The sequence below is a fragment of the Lissotriton vulgaris genome, chromosome 1_1 (assembly GCF_964263255.1).
Source record: "Lissotriton vulgaris chromosome 1_1, aLisVul1.2, whole genome shotgun sequence".
Taxonomy (NCBI): domain Eukaryota; kingdom Metazoa; phylum Chordata; class Amphibia; order Caudata; family Salamandridae; genus Lissotriton; species Lissotriton vulgaris.
This window is the reverse complement of record NC_141685.1, coordinates 25952575-25972192: the sequence shown is the minus strand read 5'-3', so window position 1 is coordinate 25972192 and position 19618 is coordinate 25952575. Positions and strand designations below refer to the sequence as shown.

The 19618-nt window shown below is 46.2% G+C and overlaps 1 pseudogene across 1 annotated transcript in view; it reads right to left on the bottom strand.

Annotated features, from left to right (window-relative positions):
• LOC147737027 (uncharacterized) overlaps nt 1–16257 on the bottom strand; it is a 59459-nt pseudogene extending 43202 nt beyond the window's left edge. Inside the window, exon 1 of the transcript XR_015299287.1 lies at nt 16189–16257. The product of XR_015299287.1 is annotated as an uncharacterized LOC147737027 (transcript). The remainder of the gene's footprint in view (nt 1–16188) is intronic.
• Nucleotides 16258–19618: the final 3361 nt, after the last annotated feature.

Below are 19618 nucleotides of genomic sequence, written 5' to 3'. Positions count from 1 at the left end.
GATACAAAAGTGCATACAAGAAATTATTCAATGCAGTGAGCTCCTTCTTGACCGACTCTTTTACATACTTGGTGTAGAATTTGGGCATAATTCCATTAGTCCGAGATGATGGAAAGCCTAATACAACAACTAATTCATGGTCAAGAAAAATTGAATGGGCCATAGAGAGACAGATGACGACGGCCCAAGCGGACAGGGAAATGTTCAAGGCTTCGCTCACCCAGCAGGTTGAATGCATACATAAGGTTGCTGACAGTCAAACACACTAAACCACGAGTCAACAGAGCCACCAAGGGGTACATGCAGGGCACCCCAACATATCCCTCCAGAAATATCAACCGGGTGAAGACCCGGATGCCTTCCTTACGAATTTCGAAAGAGCTGCCTAAGCTGTGGATGGCCGGAGGGGAAGTGGCCTTTCTTTTTAGCACCACTATTGACAGGGGAGGCCCAGGCTGTGTACCAAGTGGCTAACCCCACAGGAAATAAGGACATTAAGACTGTCATATTGGACCATTTGGGAATGGATTCCTAAGCATATCAGTCAAGATTCAGAAAGGAATGAGGTAACCCTGGAGATACCCTAAAGACAATATTTTTCAAGTTAAAGGCGGCTGTGGATAAATGGTTAAGACCCCAAGAGAACAGCAAGGAAAAAATATTGGTAGTCATTTATCTGTTTCTTGAGGCCTTACCAACACCCACCCAGAGGTGGCTATATCAACAGCCCCATCTCTCTGTAGATCAAGCTGTGGAGATGGCAACGTCCTTTGCTCAGGCCCAACCAAAGACACTAGCTTTTGAACCTGATAGGTCCTCATGGTACGCCACAGGATGCATGCAAAATGAGAAGAAAACCGTCAGGCCACCCCAGGAGCCTCTGAAAAGCAAGCCCTCTAGAGGTACTGCCGCTCCGTTCTAGGTACCCCAATGCTACAAGTGTGGGGAGTGTGGGTATATAACCAGGACCTGCCCCCCAAAAAAGTCCAGGAAGAACCGATGGATGTCAGTTGTATACCCAAAACCATCGTATATACAGAAGAAATGGGTTCTGGCTTCTAAGTAAGTCTTACATTCAATGGAAAAAACGTGACACCTTACTGGATTCGGGTTGTAGTCAGTCCGTCGTACAGAGCACACTGGTGAAAGACTTTGAGATCTGCCCGGAGAGGTGCTTAATTTGTAAAATATTAGGTGCAGGTGCTCACATTTTTTTAGGAGGCCACACCCACTCCCCCTGCCCCTCCCTTTCCTCAGTGGCCCCACCCACTTCATTTATTAGCTCAACCCACACCCATAAGCCTCAACACATCAGAGCCGCCTCCTCACCTCTTGAGTTCCGCAAGAAGCTGAAACCCTAGCTCTTCACATAAGTACCTTGGGGGGCCTCACACCTACACACCTGTCCAAGCGCCTGGATACCCTCTTGAGTGATTAATGCACTATGCAAATCAATAAAACATAACATAATATTATTATATGGGAACGAGGCTGCAGTGCGTCTGGTTCTGTGTATAACCGAAGGTTGAGTTGTGTGGGACGATTGTTTGATGGATAAGTGACCACCAACCTATCGCCAGGGAGTCTTCAGCGGTGATGGAGGCTGGCGTGGCTGCCAGGATGTAAACACAAAACCTGCTGTGTATCTTTCTTGAAACACGCTAACACTTAGCAAATATTAAAGCCAAGACATGGCACCAATGCTTTTATTGATGAAATATTAACTTCTATACTCGGTTTCTTAAAGATATATTTTTTTTAAGTGCGGAGTTGCGGTCTTAGTGATTACAAAAAGCTAGTGATTATGATTTTGTGTGTCAAGCCAAGTGTGAAGTCACGCCTAAGTTTTTATTTATTGAAATGGCCAGAATGTCAACTTAGTTTTTGCCTAATACGCACAAACTGTACTCCGTCCTTTTCACTTTCTTTTGCCAATGCATTGTGTATTTTTTAAAGGAACATAGCTGGTAAGGTTTCAAAAAAATCAACGTCTGTGAGATTAACTTTTTTTCTCTTGCCATGATTGGTCATTCTTCTGTTCTTGTGTCCAAATTACGTAGTTTGGTACTGATGCAATAGAGTTTTCCTCTACCATGTCTATAGATTGCCCACAGTGTAATCTATATCTTTTGAACCTGTTAACCATTGTAAACTTCAATTTTCACACATCATTCAGTAAATAGCTGTTTTTGCATATCAGACAGAAGTGCAAATGTCAGTGCAAAATGGTACAGCAGGAGAGCAAAGTGTATGAATCCTGACCATGGCAAACAGAAGTGGGACACAGAGGTTGAGTAGCTTGATCAGGGTACTATCTTATTGAAATGGGAAGCCAAGATTTGATTTTAGAACATTTTGTTCCAATAGCGTAGCCAGTGTGTCATGGGCCCTAGTGCAAAGCAGAAAATGCCCCTACCCACACCCACTGCTAGCTGCTGTTTGGATTGTAAACAACAGCAGTAGGCCAGCTGAATGAGCCTCAGTGCTACTGCACCTGCTGCATCAATGGAAACAGCGTTCCTGGTTAATTCCAAACCAAGAAAAGTAGTCCTAAGATCAGCCCCTGCAAGTAAAACCCTAAATAAATACTCTGTTAGGTCCTTTGATAAAACTGAGACACATACATCCCTCCGTGTCACCATAACAGAATCACAACTCTGTACCAGCTCCTCGCTGAGGAGACACTGGACCTAGGAGGTAAGAGTGTGATTGAGAGGGTGAGGAAATATAAATTTTATGGTCAAGTTATGTTCCCTAACGTGTACCCCACCGTCTCCATGTACCAGCTTAAAGTGCATGTAACTTCCCTCCTGTGCCAGCTATGAAGACGCAAATACATTTGCGTCCAACGTTAACATGTCCTCTTTCAGACCCACCCTGAATGGGTTGAATATTCCGTTTCTAAGTATGCTATGCCAACGTCTTTTTGTGGTGTACTTTACACGTTTTTCAGCTCTGGCGAAGTAGGCCCTGAATTCTGCCATCAAGCCTTTTTCCTGCCTTCTGACTCTGAAAGCCTCAGCCCAGGCTGTCTCTGTACCCGTGACCTCTGCCTTACTCCCTGTGCGGCTCATGGCGCTTAGCTCAGCCTGCTGCCTGCCAAGACTGACTTCAACCTTCGAATTATCTGTTCCGCTCCTCGAAAATGCATTCCTGCCTACTAGTTTAAGTAAACATTCCCCCAGCTGCAGAGCAAAGGGCCCGGCCTCACTGTCTCCGTGCAAGTAATTCATAGCCTCTGTTACCATGGTAGGCCCATGCCCCTCGCATTCTCATGTAGACACTTAGGCGCTTATACACGCACTCACAGTCAGTATAGAATAGCTTCTGCCCCAGAGACCTTTTCCGTTTAGATAATATGGTTCCCAAACATCAGATATCAGATATGATAGAGTACGAGTTGATCTGACATGCCAGACTTCTGTCTCTTTCCGCCAGTGTAAATGTCAAGTCCCCTGCACCCTCTGGTTTCACGTCAATCACACGTCATGCAGCTGCGCGCGCATCCAGGCCTCAGATTTCTGCTGACATTGCAACATTCTGCTGTGTGCCACCCACTTGTGACACCTACCTGTGACGTTTCTAGCACACACCTCTATGTTCACGCCTAGTTCACGCCTTCTAATTACGTATCACTACCACGTGTGTGCTCTTATCTTGCTTCTCTCAGCTGTTACGCCTACTGTATTGGTTTCTACTGTACGATTTAAGTATATAAGCTATGTATTGTCAATAAAATGCTGCTCTATCCCTTCCTGCACCCCAGTGGTGGCAGGAACAAGATATCCGGTCTTGACCATTCCTTTTTAAGGAATAAAACCCCTAAGAACTCTAACACCACGGACTCTGCCTTTTTCTTTCCGATTGAGTTATTATTGATTAAGTACTTACCTGCATAGAAATTAGGACGGTAAATCAAATATTTACCACATTATTCTGGCGCCCGAACAGGGACCCCTCACCCACCCCACGCGCCGGTTGGTGCGTTGCAAGCTCTGTCCCCTGCCATCAGTTAGACGGAACTACGCGTACTGGCAGGATTTCCTGTATCTCCCTCTGGCCCACGGAGGTGACGAAGACTGCGATCCGCACCCAGACGAGGCGGTGAGGAGTGCGGAGGATCCCGACCAGAGCCTAGCCGAAAGAAGCAAGGTCCGAGGTGTCAAGAGGCCCACCAGTTTTCCGAAGTATCCACGTGTCGAGTCGAGTCGAGTCCAGTCCGGTCCAGTCGAGTTTTTCCGAGGCCTTCTGTTTCCGTGCTTCCCGGTGAGTACCATTGCTGGGACGTATCAAGACGGGTTTGGGTACACAAATTCGGTCTGCACTGTTTTAGACAGTGTATCTGTACTGTTTAGCAGTATATCCGATTGTTCAAGTTCTTGCATTGTCTCAGACAGTGTATCTGTGCTGTTTAGCAGTACATCCAGTATAAGGGGGTAGTCATATATGTCTCAAATGTTTTTCATGTGATTAATGTCGTGGTATGAGTGACTGTTTTTAATGTGCAGTATTGTGTTTTTGTGTAACTAGTTGTGTTCAGAATTAAGTAGCAAGGATTGAGCATTCAGTACTAAGTAAACAAGATGCCGTTTTTCAATAAGTTAAAGCAGATAGGAACTAGGAAAGGGATACTAGAGGAAGAAATTCCTATCCCCCCTAGGGACACTCCTGGAAATTTTATGTACCACAAGCATGGCTTAGATGCCATATTGTATCTAGATTTATGGGCCGATTATACTAAGCATCTAGACGAGAGACACAGATGGCCTGTTACCGGAACATGGGATGCCGAGTGCATCATGAAGGTAGAAGAAGCACTATGGAAAAAGAAAGCCAGACAATCGCAGAAAGATGCCATAGAATTTTGGCGTAAGGAATCACATAAACGTGATGAAAAAGCACTCCGTAGAGAAGACAGACTTAAAGAATCAGATAAAGCCCGAGAAAACGAATTAGTTACTGAAGGGATCCGAGTAAAATCAGAACAAATAGACCGCGCACGAAACAATCTCGTAAATGGCATGTATCTTGTGGCCGAGGGTTCGCCTGAGGCCACTTCAGAAATACCGAAAAATCTGCCGCCACCATTGGTTCCAACTAAAGTAAATCACAGAACTACTAAAGACATATTTCTGAATTCCTATCTAGAGGATGTAGCACCCGCTTACACCAATCTGCCTGTCCGCGTCCCGCCTACAGACGGTGACGGGGGTGGCAACCCGCCTCCAGACTATATCCCGCCATTACCGAAACCAGGTTTCCCCGTTCGACAGCCCATCAGTCCTCCACCTCCACCACTTCCCGCACCTAAAATTGATATACCAAAACCGCTTCTACCTGATCCCACTAAAAGACAAGTTCAAGTACAGATACAGACTCCACAGAAGGATAATGCCCAAGCCTCCGCCTCAGGAGGTGCGACCGGGGGTTACCGGACCCCGCCAGCAACACACAGATTACATCTTAGGGATATGCAGAACCATTTTACACTCCAATCACCCCGTCTCGACATACTCAAAGAACCGCTTCAAGTTTGCAGATACGATCCAGTACCCGGTAAAGACGATAGGATGTTTTTAGCATCACTACGCTTACGACAAGCTACAGATTACCTACTGTTTTTCTCAGGAATGAAAGAGCACCTAGATAGAATATATCATTTTGTCCAGACTGGGGAAGACCCTGACAGTATTAAGGAGGCCATGGCGCATCAGAAAGTTGACACTCAAGCATATATACTACGCTTTTTCATAAATTGTTTAATAAGAGAACGAGACAGGCCTGAGACAGAACAGGATGAATTAGAGGGACTCAACAAGTGGGGTCAAAATATATCTGAAGGAAAACATGATAAAGGGGGTTGCATAGCCAGTATGTACAAGAGAATAAGAAAAGCAGTGATAGAGATACACGAAAAAGAAAAAGAAAAAGCTTCCTCCGAGGAGGAGGAAGAACCTGAAGAACCAGAAAAGACTACAGATACGATAGCGTATGTAGGTAAGGGAACTTACCTTAGGAAAGGCATTCGTCCGGAAAGCAAGAGAGTTTTTCTCTCTGGCATAACAAAACCGAATTCTCCTGAACATCAGTTCCAAGAGACTGATAAAAGGCTTCGAGAACGAATGGGGTACCATGTACTCAATTCTATGGATGAACAAGAACTAGCCCGGTCAGCAGTATTATGGGCTGACAATCCGAACATATACAATGATGACACAGTAGCACAGACATTTCTGAACCTATCCCCAGACGAGCAGAAATTAGCAGGTGTATACATGATTCAGCACCTCCTCACGTTATACAGAAACCAACATTCTGATCCAGGTCCCTTACACGTTACATTAGAAGCACTACTCATGGATAGATGGAGAGGCCTAAGTACCAAGTTGATACAAATAATTCTAGAACAACGACATAGATATAACAGTTTCTTAAGCTCCGAATATGTTCCCGCTCCGCTCCCAGAAATAAAAATGTACCATATGGAGCGTCTGCATGGCATTGAAAGTCAGGACCCCTTACGAGAAGTACATCCAGTTATGGGTACCGATAATAACTTGAAACGTGTGTATGTACACACGCCTCTGACCAAGTTAGAACTGTTAGAAATGAAGAAACTAGTACCCTGTCACGACAAAGACCCTGCAGGTTTTCATAGAGAACTTAAAGACATGTTACTGATGGGAGATTACACATATGAAGATATCATGAAAATGTTAAAGGTATTGTTGCCTACCAGCATCTACGAGAAACTCAAGGAAAGAGAATGGGAGGTGGGAGAAAAAAAGATTGTATGGGCAGAAATAGAAGACGAGGAGGAAAAGCGTACCCCAGGGCTAGGCCTTGGGGAGAAAACTAAAGCATTACCAGGTTTAATAGTACAGGTTCTGCCAAGATTACTGACAACTAGAAAGGAAGACTGGGACGCAATTTCGGCCTGTAAACAGAAACAAGATGAAGATACTAGTGACTTCTATTCAAGATTCGAGAAATGTTTCATTATTAATAGTGGTCTTAAACCAAGTAGCGAGTCGTACCCGCATCTTTTTGTATCAAAGTTAGTCGAGAATTCCCTGGCAGCAGTTAAAGCCCGTGTATACAAGGTTGAGAGTACATGGCAAGCAAATACGCCTTCCCAGATGTTACAAATGTTACAATACCACCAGAACAGAATCAGAGAAGAACAGGATCATGAACAGAAACGTATGAAAGACACAAAAATGAAAATGTTAGTGGCCCAATCGGTTCCAGCCGACGGCCAGAGAAAGGGTACGACCCAGACAGGTCACGCCGCAGCTCCCGTTAAAGGGACATGCAACTATTGCAAGCAGCCAGGTCACTACGTACATGAATGTCCAGTCTTGAAACATAATATATCAACAGGTAAAACTAAAGAAAGACCGCGTCCACCTAGACAAGACCAGGTCCAGCAACAGACTTCGCCGAATACACAGCCTACGCATGTTTCATCACATACAGCACAGACAGTAGCGGTACCACAGCCACAGCCCATTGCCGCGACTCAGCAAGTTTCACAACAGATGTACCAGTATGCCCAATCTGCTTACCCCGATTATCCACGATACACATGAAACAGCCTAGAGAGGGAGGTTGGCTTGCCTCTTATTGAAATTCCTGTAGATCAAGAGGGTCCTTATGTACACAGTCAAGTATTGGGAAAAGACAGAAAGTTTTTAATTGACACAGGGGCAAGTCGCACCACAATCAGCCATGATGAAGTCCCAGGGGCACCCCTCTCAGGCTCACAGAATGTTTCCCTTGGTTTTTCAGGACAACCTATTGTAAACGAGGTATCGAAACCCGTCCCCCTGGCTGTGGGTCCGTTATCACGTGTTACAGACGTGTTACTTACGAAATCATGTCCAGAAAATCTGTTAGGTATCAAAACATTGAAGGCTCTAGGAGCAGTGATATGTTGTTCCCCGGAGGGAGTTAGACTCTTTCTGCGAGATTTCAAAGGTCACTATGTATTACGAGAGTTTGATGTCAGATTGAAAAATGTACCAGATCACTTGTGGGCACAAGGCCCAACTGATGTAGGCTGCATGCATATCACACCATACCGTGTTACACTCAAGCCAGGAGTTGTTTTACCCCGAATCAGACAATACAAGTTACCACCCGATGCTGTAGTGGCTTTATTGGAAATCATTGAAGAGCTCATTGCCCAGGGAGTGGTCGTAGAGACCGACTCCAATATCTGTAATTCCCCCATCATTCCGATTCTTAAACGCACTGATCCCAATGCACCGCCAGTATATCGGCTGGTGATTGATTTACGAGAACTAAATAAATGTATCGTTCCACAGTACCCTGTGGTTCCCGACATCTCATCCCTATTGACTGCTATTGATTCAGAAGGAACGTTCTTTACTGTAATTGATCTCAAGAACGCCTTCTTCAGTGTGCCTATTGATCCAGAGAGCCAATATCTCTTCGGATTCAGTTTAAATGGACGAAGTTTCAAATTTTCACACGCACCTCAAGGATTCACAGAAAGCCCCAGCATCTATAGTCAAGCACTGAAAAGACAACTCGATTGTATTCAAATGCCAGTTAACACCGCTTTACTGCAATACGTCGATGATCTGCTGATCACCGCACAAAGTGAGCCCGAATGTGAACAAGCATCACTGACAGTGTTACATTTTCTGGCCGACAAGGGACACAAGGTGTCTCCTTCGAAGCTACAATTCTGTGTTCAGCAAGTTGTGTACTTGGGTCACTTGCTGTCCAAAGTGGGGAGACAGCTCACTCCTGATCGCATTCAGTTAATTTTAAATATGCCACAACCCCAGACACAAAAGGAAGTGCGGGCCTTTATAGGCCTCACCTCGTACTGCAGACAATGGATTCCTCAATATGCATTTCTAGCTAAACCACTCATTCAGTTAACAACACAGGAGGCAGCGACTTCGACTGTCCTCCCTTGGACTCAGGAACACACACAAGCCTTTGAAGAATTAAAGAAAGCTTTATGCCAAGCACCAGTTTTAGCGACACCATGTTACAGCAAACCTTTTACACTTTTTGTTACAGAACGTGATGGTACAGCATTGTCTGTCCTCACTCAAGACCAAGCAGGTTCACATAAGCCTTGCGCTTATTTTTCAAGTACATTGGATTCAGTAGCCCAGGCACTCCCTGCGTGCTTGAAGTCAGTAGCAGCGACAGCTTTAGCAATCAGACAGAGCGATTCAATTGTTTTAGGACATCAATTAACAGTACAAGTTCCACATTCTGTAGAGGTTCTTTTAAACAGAACTCAGACTCAACACTTGACTATAGCACGACTGACAGGTTATGAATTGACGCTATTCCAGCCACACATAGAAATCAGACGCTGCAGCATTCTAAACCCCGCAACATTGTTACCTTCAATTATGACAGATCCAGCCCCGCATTATTGTATAGAGATCATTAATGCAGTAACAAAGCCTTGACGAGACTTAACAGATGTCCCACTGACAAATCCAGACCTGACACTTTATGTGGATGGTTCATGTATGAGAACAAGTACAGGAGAATTAGTGGCCGCGTATGCAGTGACCACTGAAACTGAAGTTAAAGAAACACATCGTATTGACACACTGTCTGCTCAAGCGGCGGAGCTCATCGCTCTGACCCGAGCCTGTATACTAGCCAAGAACAGAAATGTTAACATATATACTGATTCCCGTTATGCGTTCGGAGTTGTACACGACTTCGGAATGTTATGGCAAGAACGAGGTTTCTTGACCTCTCATGGTGCCAAGATTCAACACGGTCCCCTCATTCAAGCACTGTTAGAAGCAATACATCTGCCTTCAGGCATTTCCGTCATGAAGTGTAAAGCACATACTAAAGTTACGGATTCTGTTTCCCAGGGTAACGACCTGGCAGACCAGACAGCAAAGCATACTGCACTGACTCACACCCAGACAACTGACGTGACAAAGACAATAGTACCAACACATTGTATGACAGTCAGGGATCCCACACTAGATGTAATCGATATTCAGACACATGCTACTACAGATGAAATAAAGAAATGGACCGAACTAGGAGGGATCCAGACAGATCAAGGTTGGATGACGAAGGGAAAATCTACATGGTTTCTCCCCGACTCTATGGTTCAAGTCATAATCAATACAGCACATAGTCCTGCACATCTAGGAGAGAAAGCGATGTTAGACAGTTTACAGAATCTCTGGTACAACAAACACTTACGAGCAGCAGCAAAACAGAAAGTGCGTACCTGCATGATCTGTTGTCAGTTCAATCCAGGTAAAAGCGTCCCTGTAGAGCAAGGTGGATTTCATCCTCCCGATCACCCTTTTGAAGTCCTCCAGATGGATTATATCCAGATGGACCGTTGTCGAGAATTCAAATATGTCCTCGTAATTGTTTGTGCACTTTCCCGTTGGACCGAAGCATATCCAGTCCCAGATTACACTGCTCCGACCACTGCCAGGCAGCTGGTTCGAGAATTCTTCCCACGGTACGGCTTGCCTCGTGTCGTGTACTCAGATAACGGACAGCCATTCTCTTCCGAACTCATGAGACAGGTTTCCCTGCTGCTAGGATATCAGTGGAAATTCCATTGTGTCCGACATCCCGAAGCCGCTGGCCTTGTAGAAAGGCATAACCAGACACTAAAGACCCGCCTTGGTAAAATATGTAAAGAGAAAGGGGTCGACTGGATAGTCGCCCTGCCAGTTGCATTGTTCTACATGAGAATGGTTGCCCACTCGAGATCAGGACTATCCCCGTATGAAGTGGTCTTTGGCAGACCACCGAATATGTGGGGGACGCCCATTCCTAAGAAAATTACCGATGTTGATTGTAATATGCTGACAGATTACCTTGCCTCCTTGATGTCTGCACTCCAATCATGTCGTTCACAGGTTGCCGCAGCCTTCCCTGACAACACTGATGTAAAGCCGCATGATGTCCGTCCCGGAGATCTGGTCCTAATTAGGAACTTCGACAGGAAAAGTCCGCTGGAGCCCCGCTGGAAAGAGCCGAAGACCGTCCTTCTTACAACGAGGACCGCCATCAAAGTGGAAGGCAGAAAGGGGTGGATCCATACGAGCCATATAAAAAAGTGTAACGAACTGATGCCAGAAAAAGACTCGTCCACCCCCTCCAAAGACTGTATCGAACCTAGTGACTTTAAAGTTCCGAAACAAGAGAAAACTCCCCAAGAGGAGTACAGATTGAAACTTCGATCTAGCAAGTCAGACAGTTTAATTGTTTAAGTCCTCCCCTAGGTGAATCGGTTAAATAGTTTCTGACATGTATCCCCTAGATCGAGATAGAGACAGAGAGAGACAACTCAAGAAACGTACATATTGTAAATCACTCCGCAGTCACTGTATAGTGACATTATTGATTATGTTTTTTCTAAGTATTCTGATTATTGTTGCAAGTATATTGCTTCCCATATACTACCCTATCTTCAAACGTGAACAATCTGCTTACAATGTCACTGCTGAACACTCTTTTAGTGAATTACCTCCCCACGAACTTTCTTACAGACTCGCGCTGCGCAGCAACACATTCATTAGTATGTTACATCACTCCCATCAGACCAACAACGCTACCAACTGCTGGATATGTGGCCGACTCCCTCCCTACCAGAAATACAAGGGAGTTCTGCCCCTCTTCCCGTACCCGTTCACTCACAATGGCTCCTGTGGTGCATGGTTTAGAATAATGAATTCCTTAGATCCTGATGTCGCTGTTTTCAAAGGGAGCTGGGTTTGGGGAAACTTGAACTTAGTTCTGCTTAATGCCTGTTACCCTGACAAGAAGGGACTTCCCACTAGAATAGGAACTGATCTAGAAAATGAAGTATATGGATTAGGTAATTACACAATTAACCTTATGATTCTTACTGTTGAATCCGAAACTGCACCAGTTCTCCCCGCTATGTCAGTATTACCAGTAACTGGTGATTTATGTGTCAGTAAGAAAGGTTCAGTACACTTAGGTCATAGTAAATGTACTACTGTGGTCGAATTCAGTGACCAAGGCAAATCTTCCTTTAGAGCTACTCGTCATTCCTACTTTGTTTGTGGTCATACCGCATACATACGCTTACCTCCAGATTGGGATGGTACCTGTTACATTGCATTCCTTCTGCCACCTGTTTTCCTAGCCCCTCCTGATTATCACAGAAATACAAATCTAGTAAAGAATAGGCTCCGAAGAGATCTCCCGATTGTCGACTATACTGAAACGGCATGGGAGCAATACACAGATTTCAATAAAGGATTCTTTTTCTTCACAGGTCCCGTCCAAAATAGTAAACTAATACGCAGATTAACTAGAACACTTGAAGCAGTAGTAAATGAAACTGCCTCCGCCCTAGGTAACTTAACAGAGGAGCAGTCCGCCATGCGGGTTGTTGTTCTTCAGAATCGTCTTGTTATTGACGTCATCTTGGAAGATAGAGGCGGAGCTTGTAAGGTCATCGGGTCAAGTTGCTGTGTTTTCATTCCAGAAAACGCGCCAACGGTATACCAAGCTATTACACGTCTTCATAAAATTGCAAGTCAGATACATCAGAATCCAGGCACCTGGACTTGGTCCGGTTGGTTCTGGACAACGTTAACCGCTTGGGGATGGAAGATCCTATCCTTCCTGGGCATTGCCCTTGTCATAGTATTCAGTTGCTGCCTGTGCCTACAGTGTGGGCCAGCGATTTGTGGACTGTGTGCCACATCATGTATTGAACATTCCAGTTTTCTCTCAAAACGTGAAAGAAAGAAAGAAGAACAAATGATGTTACAAGAACAGACTGATCGATTCATGAGGATCGATATATCATGAAGGGTCCGTAGGGAACAAGGAGGGAATAAGGAAATATAAATTTTATGGTCAAGTTATGTTCCCTAACGTGTACCCCACCGTCTCCATGTACCAGCTTAAAGTGCATGTAACTTCCCTCCTGTGCCAGCTATGAAGACGCAAATACATTTGCGTCCAACGTTAACATGTCCTCTTTCAGACCCACCCTGAATGGGTTGAATATTCCGTTTCTAAGTATGCTATGCCAACGTCTTTTTGTGGTGTACTTTACACGTTTTTCAGCTCTGGCGAAGTAGGCCCTGAATTCTGCCATCAAGCCTTTTTCCTGCCTTCTGACTCTGAAAGCCTCAGCCCAGGCTGTCTCTGTACCCGTGACCTCTGCCTTACTCCCTGTGCGGCTCATGGCGCTTAGCTCAGCCTGCTGCCTGCCAAGACTGACTTCAACCTTCGAATTATCTGTTCCGCTCCTCGAAAATGCATTCCTGCCTACTAGTTTAAGTAAACATTCCCCCAGCTGCAGAGCAAAGGGCCCGGCCTCACTGTCTCCGTGCAAGTAATTCATAGCCTCTGTTACCATGGTAGGCCCATGCCCCTCGCATTCTCATGTAGACACTTAGGTGCTTATACACGCACTCACAGTCAGTATAGAATAGCTTCTGCCCCAGAGACCTTTTCCGTTTAGATAATATGGTTCCCAAACATCAGATATCAGATATGATAGATTACGAGTTGATCTGACATGCCAGACTTCTGTCTCTTTCCGCCAGTGTAAATGTCAAGTCCCCTGCACCCTCTGGTTTCACGTCAATCACACGTCATGCAGCTGCGCGCGCATCCAGGCCTCAGATTTCTGCTGACATTGCAACATTCTGCTTTGTGCCACCCACTTGTGACACCTACCTGTGACGTTTCTAGCACACACCTCTATGTTCACGCCTAGTTCACGCCTTCTAATTACGTATCACTACCACGTGTGTGCTCTTATCTTGCTTCTCTCAGCTGTTACGCCTACTGTATTGGTTTCTACTGTACGATTTAAGTATATAAGCTATGTATTGTCAATAAAATGCTGCTCTATCCCTTCCTGCACCCCAGTGGTGTCAGGAACAAGATATCCGGTCTTGACCATTCCTTTTTAAGGAATAAAACCCCTAAGAACTCTAACACCACGGACTCTGCCTTTTTCTTTCCGATTGAGTTATTATTGATTAAGTACTTACCTGCATAGAAATTAGGACGGTAAATCAAATATTTACCACAAGGGGTGGGCTGTGCCTCTGTGGAGCTTGTTCCAGATTGTAACACTGCTCTCTGTGGGATGCACATTCCTGTGGTGGCCATGGTGGTGTGTTAATAATGCTCGACATTGCAGCATGAATGACTGGCCGTGCACTCATGGCACTCACCTGTGAAGCCCGGGTCCTACAGCGCCCCCGTGTGCACAGAGTATAAGCGATAGTGAAAGGTAGACTGGAGTCCTCGGCACACGACATTTGCCTCTGCCTCCGCCAGCGCCAAGCACCCTCTCTGACAGAGTGCGCACCACATTGGGCCTAAGGGCAAACTGTCCCTTGGGAGAATGACTGGAATGAATAGCTGGGGGTGGCAGTTAGAAACGTTGGGCTTGGACTGGTCTGTGTGCGCCTTTTTCCTTTTATAAAATTCAGAAACAGATCTTTTGGGGGAACACCAGGCTCTTGGAAGAGACAACTTCAGTATTAGTTAAGATCTGGCAAGAGGACTTTGTTTCCCTTTTGCTCAAGAAAACACACCCCCCTAGCTCTCAGCACTCATTCCATCCCTGCCTCTTTGCAACATTTTTTCCTAATGTGTACACAAAATATGGCATTTGACTCTCTACTAATCACAGTTATTTATATTCCTACCATAAATAAGCCCCAGCAGCAATCTGCACTTTTGATAGCAAAAATGTTTCAATGTGTCACCTTGGGAAAAACTGAAAATGTATTTAACATGGACCCTATTTTACAAGGAAGACTGATCATCAGATATTTTTTTGTTCTTAGGGTGTATCCATTTCTGGTACTAACATTACTTGTCTTAAATCTCTCACCTCTAACTGAACTGGCCTTTTACCCAGTGTTCTCTTGCCAGAAGTTTTTAGGGGGTTCCAAAAGGTACCCTCTGCCACTTCCTCTGCCACTTCCTCTGCTTGCTCCACGTCCTCTCATCGAAATCAACTGTTCCTTCTCTTTTCCGGAGGATTCTTTCACGGCCGGACTCAGGGGATTGGATGGGGACAAGCAACCAGCTCTCACGCTGGCAGGAGTGCCCAGGAAGTCGATTTGTGCCGAGCCCTGCCTGTGCCATCTACACTGAGGCCTGCCTGTCCCTGCAGAGCCTTGAAGCTGCCTTCTAGAATACACCCAAAGCCTAAGAAACCGCATACAGAAACGGCGAGATTTTGCTCCCGACAACCTAAAAAAAGCTCAAAGAAGCTAGCAGAAGTCTTGCAATAAAGGAAATAGGTGACAGCAGATACAAGTCCATGACTAGCTGCTCCTACTCTTACCTTCTTCTATACGCCAAAAACGGGCAGAATGGAAGGGACAATATGAAGTTGTTGAAAGGATAGGCCTCACTACTTACCGGTTACGCCTTTCCTCAACCAAAACCCAGATGTACCACATAAATCTACTAAAGAAATGGTTGGGACCCCTCCCCAAAGACACCCATTACATTTTGTCTGACTATAAACTCATTCCTTCAACTTTGACTCAGTTGCTCACAAACGAACATCTAACAGAGAAACAAAAAGTGTTTCTTCAGACCCCTTAGGGTCCTTCTTCTCCACCTTTTCCGACATCCCGAAAAAAACAACAATAGTCGAGCATGCCATTGTTACCCCATCAAATAAAGTAATAAAACAACGCCCCTACAGAATACCAGGCGCTAGGCGGGACGTGGTTCCTGACGCAATAGAGAGCATGTTACAACTAGGAGTCATAAAACCTTCCAGCAGTAACTGGTCCTCCACCATTGTCATAGTTCTGAAACCGGATGGTTCCATCCGTTTTTGTATAGACTTCCGAGCAGTCAATGCCTTCTCAAAATTTGACTCGCCACCACGCCACGGCCCCGGAGGGACTTTGCTATTCCAGGTGCGTGGGCGTTTTGGGGCTTTTGGAAAGGGGCTGAGTCAGAGAGGGACGAGGGGGGAGGCGGAGGGGTAAAAGGGACCCAGGGAAAAGGAAATAAGTGAGACGGAAAAGAAAGACAAAAGCAGAAATCATTGGCTACTCTTTTTCTTTCGGTTACTCCAACCTCTAGCCCCTCCCTTCTCATTTATGCATAGCTATTATTTATCCCTCACATGCTCTCTTGACTAAACCATAAAGAAAAAAAACTTACCTGAGCTTTTCCTTCTGTCCAAGGGATGACGGTGGCCGAGGCTCACCTAAGGGACTGAAGAGGAAGACCCTGTGGGAAAGAAGAATACAAAAGAGACAATCAATCATTGTGATTTCCTGTAATACTAATAAAAAGTGCATACCAAGAAATTATTCAATGCAGTGAGCTCCTTCTTGACCGACTCTTCTACAATGGGGAGCTACAAACTCTCCCTCCAGGGAATGGGAGACAGAGACACACACACACACACATGGGAAAGCATAGCAGGAAAATACCTGATACAGTTTTTATATGCTTGCATATGTACCTTGTTTTGGAAAGATGGTGGTCCTAATTATTTTCTTCAATGTGCTTATACCGCTAATTACTCTTATCACCTCTTTCCTCACCGGCAGAACCCAGAGAGTCCGCCTCCCCCTTTCAGATCCAAAGCCACCACGATCACCTGCGGCGTACCCCAAGGACCATCCCTCAGCCCTACCCTTTTCAATATATACATGGCACCGCTCGCCAACATCATCCGAGCACACCACCTCAACATCATCTCGTACGCCGATGATACCCAGCGGATCCTCTCCCTCACCAGGGACCTGGCCACCGCCAAATCCAACCTTCAAAAGGGAATGAAGGCTGTCGCAGACTGGATGAAGACTAGCTGGCTGAAACTGAACTCGGACGAGACAGAGATCCTCATCCTCGGATCCACCCCCTCCGCATGGGACGACTCCTCGTGGCCAGCTATGCTGGGAGCTGCCCAGACACCCACCAACAACACATGCAACCTGGGGTTCATTGTGGACTCCCAGCAAGTTAATGCTGTTTCCTCTTCCTGCTTCAACACCCGCCGCGTGCTCCGCATGATTGTTTGTTTGATTGATTGATTGATTGAAAGATCTACAGATGGATCCCCACCAAGACCAGAAGGACAGTCACCCAAGCACTCGTCAGCAGCAAGCTGGACTATGGCAACACCCTCTACGCAGGAACCACGGCCACACTCCAGAAGAGACTCCAATGCCTACAGAACGCCTCTGCACGCCTCATCCTCGGACTCCCTCGCAACAGCCACATCACCGCCCACCTGAGAAACCTGCACTAGCTCCCGGTCAACAAGAGGATCACCTTCAAGCTCCTCACCCACTGTACAGCAGCACTCTGCAGAACCACTGTACAGCACCACTCTGCAGCACCACTCTGCAGCACCACTCTACAGTACCCCTTTACAGCACCATTCTAAACCACCACTCTGCAGCACCACTGTGCAGCACCACTCTGCAGCACCACTGTGCAGCACCACTCTGCAGCACCACTCTACAGTACCCCTTTACAACACCAATATAAACCACCACTCTGCAGCACCACTCTACAGCACCACTCTACAGCACCACTGTGCAGCACAACTCTACAGCACCACTGTGCAGCGCCACTCTACAGCACCACTCTACAGTACCCTTGTGGTTGGGTGTGGTTGTGGTTGTGTGTGGTTGCGTGTGTGTGTGTGGTTGTGTGTATATTTGTGGTTGTGTGTGTGGGTGTGGTTGTGTGTGTGGTTGTGTGTGGGTGTGGTTGGTTGTGTGTGGTTGTGTGTGTGTGGTGTGTGTGTATTTGTGGTTGTGTGTGTGGGTGTGGTTGTGGGTGTGGGTGGGTGTATGGGTGGTTGTCTGTGTGGTTGTAGTAGTGTGTGTTTGTGTGGTTTTGTGTGAGTGTTGTTGGGTGTGTGGTTGTGTGTGGTTGTGGTTGTGTGTGGTTGTGGTTGTGTGTGTTTGTGTGTGTGTGGTTGAGTGTGGTTGTGTGGGTGTGGTTGTGTGTGTGTGTGGCTGTGGGTGTGGTTGGGTGTGGTTGTGGTTGTATGTGGTTGTGTATGGTTGTGTATGTGTGTGGTTGTGTGTATTTGTGTGCATGGTTGTGATTGTGTATGTTGTGTGTGTGGTTGTGTGTGGATGCGGTTGTGTGTGTGGTTGTTTGTGTGGTTGTGTGTGTGGTTGTGCGTGTGGTTGTGGGTGAGGTTATGGGTGTGATTGTGTGTGTGTGAGAGTGGGATTGTGTGTGTGGTTGTGTGTGTGTGTGGTAGTGTGTGGCTGTAGTTGTGTAAGGTTGTGGGTGTGGTTGTGTGTGTGGTTTTTGGTGTGTGGTTGTGTGTGTGTGTGTGTGTGTGGTTGTCATTGTGTAAGGTTGTGAGTGTGGTTGTGTGTGTGAGTGTGGTTGTGTGTGTGCTTGTGTGGTAATGGGTGTGGTTGTGTGTGGATGTGGGTGTGTGTGGGTGGTTCTGGGCGTGGTTGTGTGTGTGTGTGAGTGTGGTTGTGTGTGTGAGTGTGGTTGTGTGTGTGTGAGTGTATGTGTGATTGTGTCTGTGTGGTTTTGGTTGAGTGTGGTTGTGGTTGTGGGTGTGGTTGTGGGTGTGTGTGGCTGTGGTTGTGTGTTTGTGTGGCTGTGTGTGTGGATGTGTGTGTTGTGTGTTTATGTGTTGGTTGGGATGAAAGGCTAGGCAGGGAAGGGGGTTCGAACAGAGGAGGAGGGCTGCATGGGAGGGGGTGGAGGAGCATGCTGTAAGGCTTACTGAGCCATGAAAGAAAGGAACAAGCAACTTAATGACCCGTGACTGAGGAGACAGATGACGGCTGCAGCGTGTGCACGCTCGCTTGAACGCAAGGCTGTAGCCAATCTGTAGCATTTTCAAAACTCACCTACTAAAGTCTCTCCGAGCAGCGCATGCGTGCTCAGTCAGCGAGACCTAAAAACACACTGACGTTTTTAATTGGTGAGAAAAAAAATTATTTTCAGGGTTGTGGGTGTGTGGTTGTGTATGTGGTTGTGTGTGTGGTTGTGTGTATGGATGTGTGTGGGTGTGTGTGTGTGGGTGTGTGTATGTGTGGTTGTGTGTGTGTGGTTGTGTGTGTGGTTGTGTGTGTGGTTATGGGTATGGTTGTGTGTGTGGGTGTGGTTATGGGTGTGGTTGTGTGTGTGTGAGTGTGGTTGTGTGTGTGTGAGTGTGGTTGTGTGTGTGTGTGTGTGGTTGTGTGTGTGTGTGTGTGGTTGTGTGTGGTGTGGTTGTGTAAGGTTGTGGGATTGGTTGTGGGTGTGTGTGGTTGTGTGTGTGTATGGCTGTGTGTGTGGTTGTGTGTGTGGTTGTGTGTTTATGTGTTGGTCGTGAGGAAAGGCTAGGCAGAGAAGGGAGTTGCTACAGAGGAGGAGAGCTGCTGTTACGAGGGCCCTTGGCTACCACCTGTCACTCAGTGAGGGGGGTGGAGGAGCATGCTGTAAGGCTTACTGAACCATGAAAGTAAGGAACAAGCAATTTAATGACTCGTGACTGAGGCGACAGATGGCGGCTGCAGGGCGTGCACGCTCGCGTGAACGCAAGGCTGTATCCAGCGTGTAACATTTTCAAAACTCACTTACTAAAGTCTCTCCGAGCAGCGCATGCACGCTG